At 32.3% G+C, this 12,894-nt stretch overlaps 1 pseudogene; it reads right to left on the bottom strand.

The window, feature by feature from the left end:
- Nucleotides 1–5,479: 5,479 nt before the first annotated feature.
- Nucleotides 5,480–12,538, bottom strand: LOC136068743 (probable linoleate 9S-lipoxygenase 5; annotated as a pseudogene).
- Nucleotides 12,539–12,894: the final 356 nt, after the last annotated feature.

Genomic DNA, 12,894 nt, shown 5'->3' with positions numbered 1-12,894 from the left:
TCTTTTTAGAATTTAGAGTCTCTTATTACTTGTGGAAAACATGCATTAGAATCAACTACTTCTCATAAATATTGTATATAGTTCCTACATATACATGTTTTTAGATCTTCAAACATTTTCACTCATTCCTTAGCAGCTTAGGCCTCCTTTTCTTATTGTTCTTGTTAAATTATCGGTTGTCTCAAAAGTTAAGATCTCAGACTTTGATACTATGTTAAATTACCGATTGTCCTAAAAATTTAAGCTACTGGAATATAATAAATTTAATCATTTAACTACATTCTTTCAGGGCGGAGCTAGGGGGGCTGGGGGGCCATCCCCCGCTCCGGATTTTCAAATTCCATCTAATAGTGCTACTAAAACCAGAGATTATCCTGAATTACCTGCAAATACACTTCTGGGCCCCCTCTAGTCTAGTAACTCCTCTTAAAATTCACTAGTAAGTTTCCCGTGCGTTGCATGGATAATGTTGTAATATTTTATGTAAATTTGTTTTTGGAAAATATTATGCATATATTATAGCATATTTATTATAAAACTTTGTTAGAAATGAGTTCATCATAAAAAGTAACAATTATAAATTGCACACATATATCTATTATAATTATTTTGTTCAAATAATGAGCAATAATTAAAACAACTTGGAGTAATATTGTACATATAAAAGTTGATAAGAACATATTTATTCATTCTATATTATTGATTTTTATTATGTGATGTAATAAAAAGCTTCATTACGAAATTTTTTTTTTTCTTCAATGCTTCGTTATTGCGGTATGATGACACTTGTTATCATCATCAGTTTCTCCATCTTTAACGTTTGAAGTTTAGTCCATCCATATTTGTTCAATTTTGGAGCTTTTAGCATTTTTTTTCTTTTGTTGCGTCATTTGTGTTAATCACAAATGAATTGGCATTGAGAGATTCTTGATTGGATTTTACAAAATTTGTACTTTGTTGCTAAGATTTTTCATAAGTATTTGCATTTATATTAAATTTCAATGATGTGACAGTTTTTTATAAATGTTTTTATTTTTTATTTTTGGTAATTTTAGAATAGTGCAGCAAAAAGAATTAATATAGCATATTGAATTGTGTATTTTTTTTTTCTTCCATACCTATTTATCATTTGAAGGTGCATCAAAAATCTTAGCAACTATGTAATTTTCAAAATCATCCTTTAGATTGAATTCATTCAAATGAAGTAGAGAAATCCATTTTTTTCCTAATTTTTTTTTATCAAATCACATGGGATTCCTTTTCCAATATCAATATTTTTACAATAATTTAAATAAGTTGTACCTCAGTTTATTTTTTAGCAAGATCTCTTGTAGATTTATATAGGATTTTCTCAGCATCTCGATCAAATATCACAAAATTTGTTTTGTTAGTTGCATCAAAAACTTCAATTTGAATCCTGTATTTGAAGTGAGTGTCTCTAACTTTGGGATAGAAAGATTTGATTTTGTTTCACATTTTGCACACCAAAATGATATTGCTTGTGGTTTGACATTCCTTTCACAAAGTACGCACAAAATGTAATACCAACCCATTGTTGTATCAATGTTCCTTATTGTTGCAATACCCTAGCAGTTCACATTTTGCAATGAACTTTGAAATTAATATGTATTATTTTTTTAATGTAAATAATATGATGTATTTTTTTTTTTTTATGTAAATGATGAGTATAATTTGAAATGATTAACAAACTTGTTTCGTAGGATCTCATTCAATGCATTTTATCTTTACTATTGTCTTCATATTATTTAAAGATAAATCCTCCTATGAAAATTGTTTTGCATGTATTTTTGGTATTTCTTGTATAGGATTATGTTTTTTACCATTCCTATCATTGAATTTTTTTTTTTTAAGAAAATATTAAGTTAATAGCATTTTGTGAGATAGTATATGCTGTTTATTAGACTTTTTTGTTATTATAAATTTTATAAATATGCACTTGTCAATTATTTCAGCAACCTGAGGGATCTCGAGATTTATATATATTTTTGTTGCACTAGTCGATGACAGAGAATTTGTCTGCATAAATTGCATAGAACATTATTAATAGACAAAAGCATATTGAATTGAATTTAGGGGGAAAAATGAAGACATGATTTCATGAGAATGAAATTTTCTAGAAGTATCATCTATACGTGGGGAGGAAGAAGAGAGTTTGTAAGACGGTAAGAGTTTTGCTTTGATTTACATGTGGGAAGGGTCAAACTTTGGCCATAATATCTAAGGTAATAACTGGGCTTGAGTTTTTCATAAGATTTAATCTACTTTTAAAAGGTAGTCCATTTTGTAGTGAATAACTTTTGGTCTAATTGTCAAGATCAGCTCATATCTGATATGATAGTAAAAAGAAGTTACTATGATCTATTGGGTAACAGTAAAAAATATTTAATAAAAAGAGGTAAAAAATACTAAATTTATATAATAGTAAATAGAAGTTACTATGATTTATTAGGTAACAGTAAAAAATACTTAATAAAAAAAGGTAAAAAAATACTAAATTTATATAATAGTAAAATTAAGTTATTATAATCTATTGGGTAACAGTAAAAAAAACTTAATGAAAAGAGGTAAAAAATGCTAAATGCAATATTAGAGTACCACATGGCAGAACCTCATGCACTCTCACATAAGGTCTCTGCTTATATATATATATATTGATATTGATTTGGGCCTCCAGCCGAACTAGTTTTTTTTTTTAATTATTTTTTTAAGTGATATAGATAACTCAAGAAAACAGCATATTCATTGCTGATAACCCCTCCAAATAGAGATAAACAAATTTAACAAATTTCATATCTGCATCATTATCAACTAAAAAATAAAATCCTTCGTAAATAAGGAATCCTATAAACTAAAATAAAATAAATCTTTAATATCTATGGTTTGCTGAAAAACCCAAATCTAATTAAAAAAAAAAAAATCCCTTGTGCCTCAACTAGACGACTGGTGTTAACTCTCTCCATATCAGTTTGTAGTCCTCTCTCTCTCTCTCTCTCTCTCTCTCTCTCTCTCGAGTTTAACATGTTGTATGAACCGCATAAAACACTAAAATGGGATAGGTTTAAGCACAAAATTAGTGTTTTCTAGTAAATGTTTTGACTCTCGACTGTTCTGTGGTTTATAGCTTGCATTGCTAATATTATATTTTATTGTTTCTAGTTTTGATATTAGTGCTCTACTGATTTGGTGCAGAAAAACTAATTAAATAAACTTTAAACAGTGCTCTCTGTTTTGTAGACTAAAGTCGTGTATATGTTTTGTAACTAGGTATGTGTTTTGTATTTTTTAGAGCTTGCACTTTTGTTTTATATTTAGTTTTGAATCTTCGTCGCAAGGGTTTTATTTTATATAGTATGTTTTGTTTATTTGATAATAAGGTTTTGAGTAATTATATTAAGTTATTGTTAAATATAATTTTTTTAAAATAAATGTGAAAGAAGTGAGGTTTGAACCAGAGTTTGAGACCTGAGATTAAATTTTAGCTTGAGACTTGGCCCTCTTGAAAATAATTCTTGACTTCGCCACTGCATTCTTCTAACAGTCTTGGCGTCATCCCCATCTCCACTATTCCTACTTTGGTTTCACAGGCCGGGTTAGGCCCAAGTCTTTCTCTATATAAACTCGTATTATTAAAGGAAAAAAAATGTGACAAATTGTTTTGGCCTTTCCGGAGGTATAAAGAAAGAAAGGAAAAAAAAAAATGGCCTCAATAAGTCTAAAATGTTTTACTCACTTTAATTGTCGCCAAAAATGGCCTCAATAAGTCTAAAATGTTTTACTCACTTTAATTGTCGCCTCTATCTTTTCGGACGAGTTACGGTCTTCTGGGGGCAACAAATAATCAGTCACATCAGGGCCACCAGTTCAGCTTTTACCGGATTGCTATCATTGAAATTGTAGCAAAGCTTTTTTTTTTTTTTTGTTTTTTTTGGTAACCAAAATTGCAGCAAAGCTTAGAGCCATATAACTTTCTGAAAGGTATGGAGGAAAATCATATTCATGCATAGTTTTTTGCTTAAGCATTATTTTTTTTCTCCCATTTAATTATTAAACTGATCTGCTATTGTTGTAACAACAACTTAGGCTTCTAGTTTAATTGGTACCTTTTAGACTTTTTTTTTTTTAAAAAAAAAAAAAAATACTAAAAGTGCAAAAACTTGAACCACACATTTTGACGAAGCTGCAGCAACTCTGAATTTATTTACATGGAGCTATTAAAGAAAATGCAATGCAATTGGTGGTTAATGTGCTAATGGATAATTCCAAACTTCTCCATTTTTAATCAGCATTTTGCAATCAATGATGCTTTTTTACATTTCATACTAATTGTTTGATAAGGTTCTTTAGTTTTAAACACCCCCCAAGGAAGAAGTTTAAAGCATGTAGCATTAGATTACTTCATAGCTACTCATCTTTATTAAGGAGAAATTAAACGAATTATTCATAGCATAAGTTGTCAAAAAAGAAGAAAGAAAAACGTAGAATTTTAGCTAAGTACAACCCAAGTAGAGAAGCTTTAGATTGAGACACTATTGGGAATTCCCTTGCCAGTAGGTCCACCTTCACTAGTGGGATAGAGCAAAGTATATGGCACTTTCACTGGTCCAACTCGGTTTTTCCACTTCTTATCATTGTTCATTGTCACAATTCTGTCCTCAATTTCAGCCAGCTTCTTTCCAAACCTGTCAAAGGCTTCTAATGGCTTTGTGTCGAAGGTCCATTCACGAGAATCTCTCTGCCCAAGATAGACCTCATCCGTAGAATGCCTTGACAAGATTTCTATAAGGGAAACACCCAGCAGTTGCTATCATTGAAATTGTAGCAAAGTTTTTTTTTTTTTTTTTTTTTTTTTGGGGCAACCGAAATTGTAACAGACCAATGCGCTGATGTATAGGCTAAAATGAGAGCAATCATTGTATAATTTTAATATTTTTTGTAACCTACCGTCGGTGATGGATTCAAAATATAAAGCTATATATTGTAATAGACTTGTAAACTTTTATTTTTAATTTTAAATCATGGTTTACCCAAAAAAAAAAACTTTTTGAAAGGTATGGAGGAAAATCATATTCATGCATAGTTTTTTGCTTAAGCATTATTATATTTTTTTCCATTTAATTATTAAACTGATCTGCTATTGTTGTAACAACAACTTAGGTTTCTAGCTTAACTGGTACCTTTTAGACCTTTTAAAAAAAAAAAAAAAAAACTAAAAGTGCAAAAACTTGAACCACACATTTTGACGAAGCTGCAGCAACTCTGAATTTATTTACATGGAGCTATTAAAGAAAATGCAATGCAATTGGTGGTTAATGTGCTAATGGATAATTCCAAAATTCTTCATTTTTAATCAGCATTTTGCAATCAATGATGCTTTTTTACATTTCGTGCTAATGGTTTGATAAGGTTCTTTAGTTTTAAACACCCCCCAAGAATGAAGTTTAAAGCATGTAGCATTAGATTATATCATAACTACTCATCTTTATTAAGGAGAAATTAAATGAATTATTCATAGCATAAGTTGTCAAAAAAGAAAGAATGAAAAACATAGAATTTTAGCTAAAGTACAACCCAAGTAGAGAAGCTTTAGATTGAGACACTATTGGGAATTCCCTTGCCAGTAAGTCCACCTTCACCAGTGGGATAGAGCAAAGTATATGGCACTTTCACTGGTCCAACTCGGTTTTTCCACTTCTTATCATTGTTCATTGTCACAATTCTGTCCTCAATTTCAGCCAGCTTCGTTCCAAATCTGTCAAAGGCTTCTAATGGCTTTGTGTCGAAGGTCCATTTACGAGTATCTCTCTGCCCAAGATAGACCTCGTCCGTAGAATGCCTTGACAAGATTTCTATAAGGGAAACACCAAGCAGTGTCTGCAGCTGGGCAGTGATTGTTTTCAAGTAAACATTATCAGGGTCTGACTTGAGTTCATCATATTCAGGAGTGCCTTCTTCAGGCATGAATCTTCGGCTAAGTGTTGGACGGTTAGGGAGGTAGCCTGCATAAGGGTACTGTCCAAAGTTAACCGCTGCATGGAGTGCAGAAGCAATCCATATAATGAGAGTGCATGTTTCGACAAGCTCTTCGCGTGTCTGCATTTTAGGCCACTAGGGCTCATCTTTCTTGTCACCATGGCCCTGCTCTCTGAGTTCCTTCCACCAGGATTGGAGTTCAGCATCTTTCTGAACTACGCCATCAGTCTCGTAGTAGAAGGAACAATAGTCTTTAACCCATGAGTTAATTGCTGACCAGATTTCAAGACCATCAACAGCATATGGATAGTCCTCAATCACTAAGCGGAGACCATGTGGCGAATTTGGATCCTTAACTGCCATTCCTCTGAATTCAGCAAAAGAAGTAGCATGTCATTTGAAAAAAGATCATAACAACGAATGTTTTTTATTTTATTTGTACTAGTTTAGGCCTTTACAACTATAAGATAACCAAATTTTGAAGTCTAAATTTTGCCTCAACCTTCTTTAAACAATATGCATTTCTGGAGTGTCATTTAGCCATTTTCAAGAAACTTTTATGTGTTCTTTTGCCTCAATTTTAAGTGACTTCTAATGCCAGATACCTCATACACCATGAATATATCATTATGATCTAGAGTGATAGATTTACCTCTTGAGGAGGTCTGCAGGAAGTGCTTGCTCAGGAAAAACCCAGTCCTTATAAACTACTGATGACATCTCCATGGAATACTTTGCTGGAAAAACTGTTGCCTCAAGAATTCCGCCACCATTAATGAGGATCTGCCGAGCGAATGCATTTATATTCATGGTGTCACGGAAATGAGGTTGCAAAAGCTTGTAAATTGGATGGAGAACACTCAGCTGTCTGTTTGTTGCTATCACAAATGGCTCAATCACCGCATGGGTATTTAACCTGTTACCAATACAAAAGGCATTTAAAAACTCATTTTATAATATAGACAAGTATCATTTCCTAGGCTTTCGTTGACAGAGGTATACCAATGGCTAATTAGCTGATGGTAGCCAGAGTCATTAACAGCAACATAAGCTTTTGCCAGTTGCCAAATGGAACCTTCAATGCCTTGTTCAGCTGGTGTGTACACTTTGCTAATAGCACCATATTGGTCTCCTTCAGGATGAGGCAGGCTTAATTCAATCACGAGTGGTTTCAATGCCCCATCATTTTTCAAGAAAAGGAGTGTCCTGCTGGCGTAAGTCTTTGTGGTTGTTGAGTTTATCCTCCTCAAATAAGGCAAGATAGCATCGTGGTGATCCAATATGAATAACTTGTTCTTCTCAAGTGCCTATGGCCAAATTCATGTTCATTATTATTAGTTCAAGCTAATAAGAGTAAAGCAGCTAACTACAATTGCAAAATAACTGCAAACTAGTTCACCCAAAATTCTTATGTGGAATAAGTGAACCAAGGAACATTACCTCCTCGATGGTGAGCCCATCTAGGCTATTTTCTATGTGTTCTCTGGTAATTGTACTGTTTTGATCTCCATACACTTTAGGATCTAGCTTGCTTGTGGGAGGGAATTCCTGCAATAATTTAGAATGAATCATGATTAACGATGAAAAACTATAATCCTCCATTTGGAAGTTGAGAAGATGGAGGAAAAGAAAAATAAATATGGCATCCAGATTAAAGAATCTAAAACATATGGAAGCTGAAAAATACTTTGAGGCGGCTAATGTCGACAGGGTTTACTCCCGCAAGCATCTCTCTGGCAAATTCTTCATCAGTCCTCCATGCAGACCTATCTTCTGCTCCAAGTCAATGAAACACAACAATTCAAATTAAAGTAAATAGAATTTGAAGAATAATACATCTGCAAGCTTTTGAATCTGTCACCAAAAAATGCGTGCCATGGAAAAAGTTATTATACCTTTAATACTTGGGCATTGGGTATTTGAGGAGTCCTTCACCATCGGTTGGGAAAACTTCCTTGAGCATCTCCGCAGGGATGTTGTCTCTAATATCTTTAAGCAGACCGTCGGGCAACTTAATTCCTCCTTCATAGAGTTTAAGTACATCTTTGAAACTATCAAACTCACTTGGAGTGCTGTCAAATAGAGATTCTAGCTCAGGTTTCAGGAATTGGCCTACGGATTTCAGTGCATAAGCAAGGAAGTCTGACAGCTTCAAGTGACCAAATCGTTCATCTCTTGGAACATAAATGTTTAAGCTCATAAGAAGCTCCAGCCTGCTCTCAGTGTTAGGATCTGTTACAATTATAACAGAGAAATCTTAATGACAATGATGATAATAGCAATAGACACCAAAATCATGCTAACTTTTACAGTGAAAAAAGTACAGATTCTGATTATTATCAAGAATTCATTAATGAATCTAATTCTCAAATTATTCATGATACTAGAAACTTCAACTGATTACAGCATTATTCGTCATATTAACTGTCATTGCTAGTACCTACACAAATTCTAACTATAGAACAAGTGACTGAAAATTGAATTGAAATGTCTAACCTGTCTTCGTTGGTGGTCGTCCAGTTCTTCCCCTACGTGGGTAAGGGTACTCACTAGAACCTCCAAGAACTGGACGGGCATATTTAGCATTTTTATCTGGATTACCCAAATCATTGTAGTAAGCATAGTCGTACACCCTTTCCCATTCCTGAAGCTCTCCTTTTCCATCTCCTCTCAGGTTCACTAGCTCGTTTTCTCGGTACTTTAGCAGTGGCACTGGTGTATCATTTGGAAGATATGTCTGCAAAAATATAATTGAATCAAATTGTTACTTTAGGATGTAGTTCACAGTCGAAACACCTAGCTTATACCAATTTAGACGTTTCGGGGTAAGTTTAAAGTATTAGGAAGAACAACTTTTAGATGGACTTCTTCATGACCCTCTATGCAATTCAACTTTTTATGCAAGTTCATATCATATTTCAGCTGGCAGCTTCCAGTGATTTAGCTATTTTATGCTTTCAACTGCAAGGGCTATTTTAGATATATGGAAATCCATAGAAGAAATTTCATCTAGCTTGCATCAGCTACAATAACTAAATAAGGGCGTGTTTAAATCAATTTGTAAGAGGTTTCTCTTGAAACTACTAGAGTTTGTGCTAAACTTTTATTTGACACTATTTCTTTTCTTGTGGTTTTAAGTACCATATTTGGAAACTTTGGAACAGCATGATCGCCACAGAAATCCTCATATAATTTATTACCTTGTTGGAGAAGAAAACACGGTCCTTTTTGTATTTGTCTGCTGGATAAACCCATGAATTACAAACAAAATGGACTCGGCCTTGACCTGGAACATCTTCAAGCGTAAGACTTTTAAGATAGAACTCACTGTGATGGTTGTTTTTTATTAAAAATGCTCCTGGAACTCCTATTTCATTGTCCCAGTCAAAGGTAACCTTGAATGCAGACTCCCCTGCTACTAAGGGGGTGATTGTGGTTATCCAGTTTTCCAAATATGCTGGCCTTCCAAGTTTCCCTTGCAACCCATTTGCTACAAAAATACATCAAACACAAAAGTTCATCAATTACAATTTTCAGTGTGCTCCAATTTTTTCCAAATATGGTAATGACTAATTACACTATAGAAAGTGAAACAAACTATATGTCATCAACATTAATATTTACCAAACCATTTAACTGAGCTCAAGCTTGATGAGTTAGTGTAGCTTTTCTAAAACTCCAGGCAAGGCCACTTTGTGAAATTGTGAATTTGTGAAGTGAGCCTTATTGTCTTAGGTCCTGACAATCATCCTATGTAACAATTTGCCATCACCAAACAGTTGATGATGAAAAATCATAAACATGTTTTTAAAATTTTCATTAAGTCACTAACCTAGTTTGGTCTCAATAAGGTTTCTAAATACTGATTATGGATCCATTAAACATAATATTACTGATATTTTTACATTTTTAGGAGTAGGAAAAAAAGAAACTTGGATATTAGCTGCTTCAAAAAAAGGTATAGACATAAGAACTAAAGAAACCCCACTTGCATTTTATTTAATATTGAGTTTAGGTAATAGATGGTTTAAAGAAAAGGTCAACAATTTGTCTGTCATCATCACTTAATAACTTAATCACTAATATAGAATATAACACACAAATGAATTGGGTTAGTTAAAACTTGATAGTCATGAATGAAAAACCATTTTCATGTGCTGAACAAGTTATGTCCTACTGGACTAGAATGGCAGTTTTATTATGTTATAGCCGTCATCCATGAGTTTAAAAAATGATACAAGGTTTGTATTTCTTACAAATCCTATTCATTGGACATTGATCATTAAAACCAGACAAAAATATCGATTGGTGATGGAATAAAACAATTTTCTCCAATATGATGGAGACATAGATCACATATATCTTGTGAATTGTGAAATCATGGTTGTGACATAGATCACATATACCTCAAGTTTTTATTTTCTTTCTAACTCAAAGGTTAGAAAAGTCTTACCATCTTGATCATAGCATTGCTAAAAAATTAAAGCTTTTTTTTTTCTTTTAAACTATCAAATCAATAGATAAATAATTCCAAAATGTTTCAACTAATTTAATGCTAATATTAATATATAATTATCTTCTTCTTTTTTTTCTTTTCTTTTTTTATAATACTAGGAAACCAATAGTTTTAAGTCTTATAATTCTGCATTATAATAATAAGGTCATAAATGAGTTATGAGGTGGATTCACCAACTGAATGGACCAAATTTTATGATTTTGTCCACTTGCATTTTTTGTTTTTCCTTTTGTTTTGTAATATGAATAGGTCCACATGCATCGTACATAAGGGCCAATCATCTCATTTATGGTTTCCATCAATCATAGTAAAGATAGAGGATTAGGTGAGCTCAAAACTACTTCTAGGTATCTTCTCCGTACAAAATAACAACAAAAAAAGCCCCCTCACTGGAAGAATTGGTCCTTTAGATTAGTTGTTGAGTATAGTATATATAATGCCTGCGCCAATTACAAATGTGGCATGCCTAATAATTCTTCACCACATCTTAATTCGTATTCAAGAATATTAAATATATATAATATAAACAATTCAAATAAAACAAATAAAATAATTAAGATACATTGGCTTTAAACTATTTCTTGTCTAGGAATTTAGTACTACAAATCAACTCAATACAAAAAGCAGCCCTCTGATCTGACTAGAAGAATTGATCGTTTGGACTTATTGTTGAGTATGGTATAATGCCTGTGACAATCACGATGGCCTTTTTTCTTTTTCTTTTTCTTTTTTTTCTTTTTTTTTTTTTTTTTTTTTTTTTTTGTCTGAATAACAAACGTGGTTAATAAGTCTTCAGGATATTTTTCGTTCTCATTCAAGAAAATATATATGGGTTATGTTAATAAATCATTTTTAAAAAGTTTTGACATTAAAAAAAAAAATCAAAACAATTACTTTTTTCTTTTTTATAAAAAGTTTTAAATATACTTCCTAAACCAATAAACTTAGTGCTTCCATTAATATATATATATATATAGAACAAAGTTTAACTATAAAATTGGTTGTAGCTTTAAACTACAATTTCCTCAATAAAATAAACATTATTGCATATTTTGAAAATCTAATTGTTGAATTGCATGTTCTTTACACTCTTAATACACATGTCAAATTTATATCAATAGGATATTATTTACTATATGATCTATAAGTTTACATTTAATGCATAATTTTATACTACAAAAACTTGCAATTTAAAAATTTATTAATGACATAGCTATTAATCATTAATTTTCTTGAAATTTTGCAAGTATAAAGAATATAAAAAAAGATGTCATCTAATGGTAAATTTGTCAAAATTTACCTCAAATAAAAAGATATCAGTGTCAATTTATTGAGAGCCAGTAATGATGAAGTCATGGCTGGAAAACTTGGGTCTTTTCTAGTTGGCTTAAGTCTTCTCCTTAACCGTGTTAAACAAAAAAGAGTATCTAGTGGCAAACGAAAAAATAAAAAGCAAAAAGCAAGACCAAGACCAAGAACAAGAACTGAAAAAGAAAACCAAAATCACAAACCAATCTGGAAATAACTCGCATGTCTCCATATAGGAGTAAAGGCCAGAAATTCAAGAATAACATGGTTTTGGGTTGTTTCCATTGTTTCTTTTAATAACATGGTCACCATTAGAAGAATAGTAGCTTAAACAACAAGAAAATATATCATGAAGAAAAGAAAGAAAGACCCAAAAGTAGTACTGGTTATGAACGATATGGAGAAAAGAAGAACTAACCAGGGTCACCATTAACAGCACTTATGAGCTGAAAAGAAACCTTTTGGCCTAACAACTCAAGGAAGCCATCAAGAATAGAGGCATAGAAATCATTGAAGTCCAAAACATTCTTTTTCATCAACACCACTGTCCCTTCAACCTTCTTGTTCCTACTTTCATCATCGCCGGTTATCTTGTTGATGATGTTCTGAAGCATCTCTAACTGTTTCAAGCACTAAGCAAAGAATATGATAAAGAAAGTCTAGTTTTTTAGAGAGAAAAAAGTTTGTTGTTAGATCTGAGGAATGTGAAGAGAAGGGTTCCTTGTATTTATAGAGACAAGATTAGAAAATGGCATTTACAAATGAAGCTTCATTTTGTGCATGTGGGGTAGACGATCCTCTTATTTTCTTGGTGTGAAAGTTGCTTTTTCTTTTTCTTTCTTTTTTTAATATTTATTATTAACATATATAGTGTTGTGGGCTTTAGGCCCGGTTAGGTTACTTGTATAGCACACATATTTACTTGTACTGCACACATATGCCTCCTATATAAAGGCATCTATGTACATTCTTTTATACAAGAAATACAATACAATCATTCAGTATTTCTAACATGGTATCAGAGCCACTGCTCTGACCTTTCTTTTAGCAGTCTTGTCTCTCTTGGTGTTACTCCACCC

The sequence above is a fragment of the Quercus suber genome, unplaced genomic scaffold, assembly GCF_002906115.3.
Source record: "Quercus suber isolate HL8 unplaced genomic scaffold, Cork oak 2.0 scaffold_131, whole genome shotgun sequence".
NCBI classification, from domain to species: domain Eukaryota; kingdom Viridiplantae; phylum Streptophyta; class Magnoliopsida; order Fagales; family Fagaceae; genus Quercus; species Quercus suber.
This window is presented reverse-complemented; position numbering and strand designations above follow the sequence as displayed.